A 7,235-nucleotide genomic window follows, 5' to 3' on the forward strand; every position below is an offset into this window, starting at 1 on the left:
AATTTACCAAGACTTGATTTGTGACCCAAGATATGATCTATCCTGGAGAATGTTCCATGAACACTTGAGAAGAAAGTATATTTGGTTGTTTTTGGTTGGAATGTCCTATAAATATCAATTAAGTCCATCTTGTTTATTGTGTCATTTAAAGCTTGTAGTTCCTTATTTATTTTCATTTTGGAAGATCTGTCCATTGGTGAAAGTGGGGTGTTAAAAGTCCCCTGATATGATTGTGTTACTGTCAATTTCCCCTTTTATGGCTGTTAGCATTTGCCTTATGTATTGAAGTGCTCTTATGTTGGGCGCATAAATATTTACAATTGTTATATCTTCTTTTTGGATTGATCCCTTGATCATTATGTAATGTCCTTCTTTGTCTCTTGTAATAGTCTTTATTTTAAAGTCTATTTTGTCTGATATGAGAATTGCTACTCCAGCTTTCTTTTGATTTCCATTTGTATGGAATATCTTTTTCCATCCCTTCACTTTCAGTCTGTATGTGTCCCTAGGTCTGAAGTGGGTCTCTTGTAGACAGAATATATATGGGTCTTGTTTTTGTATCCATTCAGCCAGTCTGTGTCTTTTGGTTGGAACATTTAATCCATTTATATTTAAGGTAATTATCGACATGTATGTTCCTATGACCATTTTCTTAATTGTTTTGGGTTTGTTTTTGTAGGTCCTTTTCTTCTCTTGCATTTCACACTTAGAGAAGTTCCTTTAGCATTTGTTGTAGAGCTGGTTTGGTGGTGCTGAATTCTCTTAGCTTTTGCTTGTCTCTAAACGTTTTAATTTCTCTGTCAAATCTGAATGAGATCCTTGCTGGGTAGAGTAATCTTGGTTGTAGGTTTTTCCCTTTCATCACTTTATGTCCTGCCACTCCCTTCTGGCTTGCAGAGTTTCTGCTGAAAGATCAGCTGTTAACCTTATGGAGATTCCCTTGTATACTATTTGTTGTTTTTCCCTTGCTGCTTTTAATATTTTTTCTTTGTATTTAATTTTTGATAGTTTGATTAATATGTGTCTTGGTGTGTTTATCCTTGGATTTATCCTGTATGGGACTCTCTGCACTTCCTGGACTTGATTGACTATTTCCTTTCCTATGTTAGGGAAATTTTCAACTATAATCTCTTCAAATATTTTCTCAGTCCCTTTCTTTTTCTCTTCTTCTTCTGGGACCCCTATAATTCGAATGTTGGTACGTTTGATGTTGTCCCAGAGGTCTCTGAGACTGTCCTCAGTTCTTTTCATTCTTTTTTCTTTATTCTGGTCTGCAGTAGTTATTTCCACTATTTTATCTTCCAGGTCACTTATCCGTTCTTCTGCCTCAGTTATTCTGCTATTGATTCCTTCTAGAGAATTTTAAATTTCATTTATTGTGTTGTTCATCATTGTTTGTTTGCTCTTTAGTTCTTCTAGCTTCTTGTTAAATGTTTCTTGTATTTTCTCCATTCTATTTCCAAGATTTTGGGTCACCTTTACTATCATTACTCTGAATTCTTTTTCAGGTAGACTGCCTATTTCCTCTTCATTTGTTTGGTCCGGTGGGTTTTTACCTTGCTCCTTCATCTGCTGTGTATTTCTCTGTCTTCTCATTTTGCGTAACTTACTGTGTTCAGGGTCCCCTTTTCACAGGCTGCAGGTTCCTAGTTCTTGTTTCTGGTGTCTGTCCCCAGTGGGTAACGTTGGTTCAGTGGGTTGTGTAGGCTTCCTGGTGGAGGGAACTAGTGCCTGTGTTCTGGTGGATGAGGCTGGATCTTGTCTTTCTGGTGGGCAGGACCATGTCCAGTGGTGTGTTTTGGGGTGTCTGTGAACTTATTATGATTTTAGGCAGCCTCTCTGGTAATGGGTGGGGTTGTGTTCCTGTTTTGCTAGTTGTTTGGCATAGAGTGTCCAGCACTGGAGCTTGCTGGCCGTTGAGTGGAGCTGGGTCTTAGCGTTGAGACAGAGATGTCTGTGAGAGCTCTCACCGATTGATATTATGAGGGGCTGGGTGGTCTCTGGTGGACCAGTGTCCTGAACTCGGCTCTCTCACCTCAGAGTCTCAGGCCTGATACCTGGCTGGAGCACCAGGACCCTGTCAGCCACACGGCTGTCTCAGTTCTGCTCTCCACCTCAACTCTGGAGCATGGAGAAGCAAGACTGGGTTTCATGATGCAGAGTTTTTAATTGTGCTTATTTTATAGAGGAGGAAATTGATGAAGTTTTGAGAGGTTCAGCACCAGGTCCTAGGTGATGGGACTGGTAGCTGCCTACACAAGCTAGAAGCTATTGCTCCTGATGTGAGAGCTGTAGGCATCTCTTCTAAACCTTTTTCCATCCAGACTGATCAAACAGAAGCAAAGCTCCCTCTCTCCATGAAGGGACTTGATCTTTCATTTTCTGAGCCTCAGGAAGCACTAAAACACCATCTGGGGCTTCACCAGTAGAGCAAGGGTACACCTCAAAGATACAGAGCAAGTTAGTTTAATTAGAAAAGAGTCAAAATTCACCCTCATTTTCTCATTTTAGCGAGCAAAACTTTTCCCCATGACAACCACCTCCATATTTCTAGATGCCACATTCCACCATAAAGATACAGAGCAAAGCTGGGCCCACTGAGGAATTCACGACTCAAATGTCCATATCTTTTCTTGGATCCAAAGGAAAATATCTCGCCACTTTCACATGCTGCTTTGTAAATGCCAAATAGCAAGATAAACAGCATGTTTTGAAGATACAGAACACATTGAAATTATTAAAAGTTTAATCAAGTGAAGAAAGGGTTATCTGCTCTTGTGCATCAGGAGTAGCTGGGAGTTTCCGGCAGGGGGTGAACTGGTGCGAGGGGCTTCCAATTTAGGGGAGGGGGGGAGCGGGCAGCTGGTAGAGAGAGGGTTTTCTAATTAGCATCTGTAACCAGTAGGGAGCGGGAAAGAGTTGTTGAAGGCGTGCTGTTTCGTACAACTTGTATGAACTTCTAATCTGTCACAACCCCCTTAATGCAGGATTCACACACCAAAGAAACCAGTGCAGCTCGGGGCCTGTGTGCCAGTTTCTTAACTGGGGCCCAACTCTCGCATCATTTGGGATAATAAAAGGGACTGTTTCATAGTGTTGTCATGAGTGGTACATGAGATAAGTAAGCAAAGTGCTTAGCATGGAGCCTGGTTTGTCATAGGCTTTCAATACATGTTAGGCATTATTATTTCATAGCAGCAGTGAAAATGAGCCTTTCCCTTCTATTTTCATTATTTTTCGTCATACCTTAGTTATATTTTATGGAAACATGCTAAACTGAGGTGCATTGTTTTCCAGGCTTTTTCAATGGAACATACGAAATACAGTGAAGGCTTCTGATTTTGTTGGGCTCTTGTGCTTAATATACTTCACTGTACAAATATAAGCAATGCAGGAGTCTATAAAGTCAAATTGGAAGTCTGCTGGGTCTGCTCCTATTCTCTAGGTAAACACTCTTAGAGTTTATGGCATGTCCTTTCTGATTTTGAATTTTCTTGAAGGTTTCATCAAATGCTGTGCTGCAGGGCTGCTCTCATCTACAGCTGTGACGGTATGTGGCATAGTTTGCCCATATACTAACTGGTGCCAGCCAGCCAAGCCCTCCAAGCTCCAGCCTGATTCTCAGTCTTTCTGCCTCTCGATGAGAGCCTATGGCCTCCCACCTACTGCTCCTTCCCACACTAGGTATAGTTTATAATCCCCATCGTTTAGAAAACAAAAAATCAAATTTATTATAAGAGTAAGCTACTAGGATAGCCATTTCAGCTATTTCAAATACATAATATATTTCATATTATTTCTGAGTTTATGATTATACCATAAAAATAGGGGTAGTATCCCAGGGAAAAGCCTAAATGAGACTTCTGAGGAACTGATTTCTAGTCCTGGCCCTACTGTTTAGCGATTGCATGAACTTGGAAATGTCAGTGAATCTTACTAAGCCTCTGTAGCCCCACCTCTAAAATGTGATTCGTTAATTAACTCACCAAACTCATAGTTACTGATTGCTTCCTATGGGCCAGGCGCATTTCTAGGTGTTGCACACACAGCAGTGAACAAGACAGCCAGGGTTATCAGGCCTTCCAATAAGTTTCATCAAAGGGTTTTATAAACTCTAGCACATGATATAAAGTATAATTTAATTCTTGGAAAACAAAAAAGTACTCATATATTTGTAATACCAACCACCCAAGGTTTTGTGATTCTGAAAGGAATGAGAAAGGGGAAAGGGGGATCCAGAAGACACGCAGCTGAGAAACGCTGCTTTACAGTTGATAAAACGCTTTGTCCATACTTACATCATCCCTTAAGTTTTCAAAATGTCTCCCAAGTATGGTGGCAGAGAGTGAGATGAGAAAAGGAGGAAATTTTTTCCTACATACAAAAGCCAGCCTTGTCTATTACGTGAGCTGGGCCCCTACCATTAGCACTGGAAAGCTCACCAACAGGAAATTGGAAGGTGACCCTGGACTGAAGCTCTGCAGTGTCCTTCGGCAGTGCCACCTCTCACGTGCTTACGGATCGCTTAACACTTTAATGGTAGGAGAAATTCAAAGCAAAATGCTCCAGCCACCGCTGATGAAGACCAGTGAGACATTACGATGAAGCAAATCTGGTAACATGATAGAGGCAGGTTTGCCTACCTCAGGTTAGGATTTCCATTTTATTGGGCTAGAACCTGATCGTTCTCTCAAATATCCAGTGATGCTGGTATCACTCTCCAACTTTATAGGGGATAAACCTGAGGTTCACGGAAGAAGCATCCTCCAAGCTGTGTTGCTGAATGTGCTTCTTGGCTTAGCAGCCTCTTTCAGAGTCTCCCAGGAGCTCAGGTCACACTGGTTTTCCTCTCGAGTTCCTAGGCCCCCTGACAATCTTGCCTGTCTCCAGAACTTTGCTCCTCATGCTTTCTCTCCTGGCCTACTTCCCCATCTGAATACAGGTCCTCCTATTAAGTTTTCTCTACCATAACACTTTCCTTCTAGGCACTTATGAAGAGGTAGCATTATATTTTCAAATGTGTTAATTCGTGTATTGTCAGTCTTCATCATGAAGTCAAAGTTCATGACTGTTGGGTTCACTGCTGTATCCCCAGCACTGGGCACAGTGTTCAGTAAATATGTGTCGAATGATGAATGGAAGAAGGGAAGGAAGGCAGGCCAACTCATCACTTTTATTTGAAGGTTCAAACATAGAATAAAAATTATTTCCCCTGATATCATATTATGAAAATGTTCAGATGTGTAGAAAGTTGAAAAAATTGTGTAGTAGCAATTCATCCATTGTTAACATAAAGGAAGGGCTATCGACTACAGTTCATTTCAGGGAAAATGGAATTTCAAGTTGGGTTGGTCGGTTGTGACACAAATAGGCACTGGACCAGCATTACTAGCAAATGCTTCGGAAAGCTCTCAGTTTCAAAGAATTGGTTCTACACCTTGTGGCCCAGAAACGGCACCTTGGACAGAAAGTTCCCCATGTGCCCACACATGGGGCTCAGGCCTCTTCACAGTTCCTGGTGACTTATGAGGTTGGGCATTGTAGGGACAAGGACAAGTCTGGGCCTGGAAGCCTAATCAAGGCCGAATTACTTCTCTTTTCTGAGCCTGTTTCTTCTTCTGTGAAATGGAGATTCATATCCCAGGCCTACCCTCATCCCTCACCAAGATGGGATGATGGGAATCGCATGTAGGACATTATCCTTTGTAAACGGACAAAGTGCTGTTGTGATGTAAGGGATTATTGCAGTCGGGAGCATACATAGAGCATCCGAGTATCTGTTTATTTTCCTTCTTGCTAATTTGCACTGTTAATGAAGAATCCCAGGTTAACTCCCAGCATCTGTTATCCAGCAGGACTTTGGATCAGAGCTGTACGGCTCCTCCTGCAAACATGGCAATGAGCCAAGGGCAGACCTGTGAGGGCTTCTTAGATACCGCTCACTCCCCGGAAGCTGGAGTGCTTTGAATTTTTTGCCAAATTTCCATCCCACTCTTGGAAGAAGATTTGAGCTCAAAGAATACCAGAACAGTTGTTTTTGCCTGCCCCTTCCCCCCTTCCCCGGCTGCAGGATTTCTGTCTCACATCTCCCCTCCTACTCTCTTTCTTCTCCTCTCTCCCAGACTCAACCTTGTAGGGGAACTTTTGCCCTGAATTTTAGCAGGAAACACAACCAGCAACCAGATGTCTGACTTTTTCACCCCATTGGCAAGGATTAGCCGTCTTCCCTGTAAACTTCCGGCCTTTTCTCCCCTTTAGATCTTTCAGCTTCTTCACGCCCCATCTCCTTTGGCTCATACACATGAACACCCTCCGGAGGAGAAACAAAAGGTAGCTTGCAAAGTCCTGCAAATGTGCTGAGTATTTATATACCCAGTTCAGGAAGTGAGTGTTGCTGGATGTCATGTCGGAGGAGGTGGGGGTGGGTAGGGTCAGCTCTTGGATTCATCTGATCCATCATTAAATTCAGATCCCATGAACAATAGGTGGCCTTGATCAAAGACAGAGGTAATTAAGTGAATTCGCAACTTAAAATAACACACAAGTGAAGATCAATGCAAATTCTGTTATCATCGAAGTGTTTGGGTGTGAAAAAATAATAGGTAAGGCAGCTTTCTCAACTTCTGGAATAACGAGAGCCCCGGATCTTTTTTGACACAAAGCAGAGGACTTTGGAACTGGGAGAGACCTTAGGGAGCAGCCCAGCCAGTTTCTTCCCTTTGCAGGTGGAGAAACTGAGGCTCTGCCTGGTTAGGAGGGACTTGCCCCAGGTCCCTGGGTTGATGGCAACTCAAAGGCTCACTCTAGGCTCTATTTATACCTCCCCTGAGATGTTTCTGGTAAAGCAGACTGACAGTCAAAGGTCTGGGCTTGGCCTGCCTACTGCCTCTGCCTCCTGTCCTCCTGTTCTTGGTGGTCTGGGTCTCCTTCTCAGGGGTCACCCTGATCTAGACAACCTCCGCCACGCAGCAGCGGCAGCTGTGACGGGGCTTCCAGCCACCCAATAAACACCTTGAGGGGGAGGAGACGCAGAAGCCTTTGTTTAAACATAAGGGGAAATATACCCAGAAAAGACTCTGGTTTTCAAGTCAGCATGCTTGGACTATCTACAGGCCACAAGGATCAAGTGTTTCCCAAAGAAATCCATGAAAAGCAAGTGGTTATCACAGGAAGCCTTTCAAATGGGATTTTAAGGAATTTCACTCAGTTGTACACAGTCCTGTGCCCCGACTCCC

Source organism: Balaenoptera acutorostrata, chromosome 2, assembly GCF_949987535.1.
Source record: "Balaenoptera acutorostrata chromosome 2, mBalAcu1.1, whole genome shotgun sequence".
Taxonomy (NCBI): domain Eukaryota; kingdom Metazoa; phylum Chordata; class Mammalia; order Artiodactyla; family Balaenopteridae; genus Balaenoptera; species Balaenoptera acutorostrata.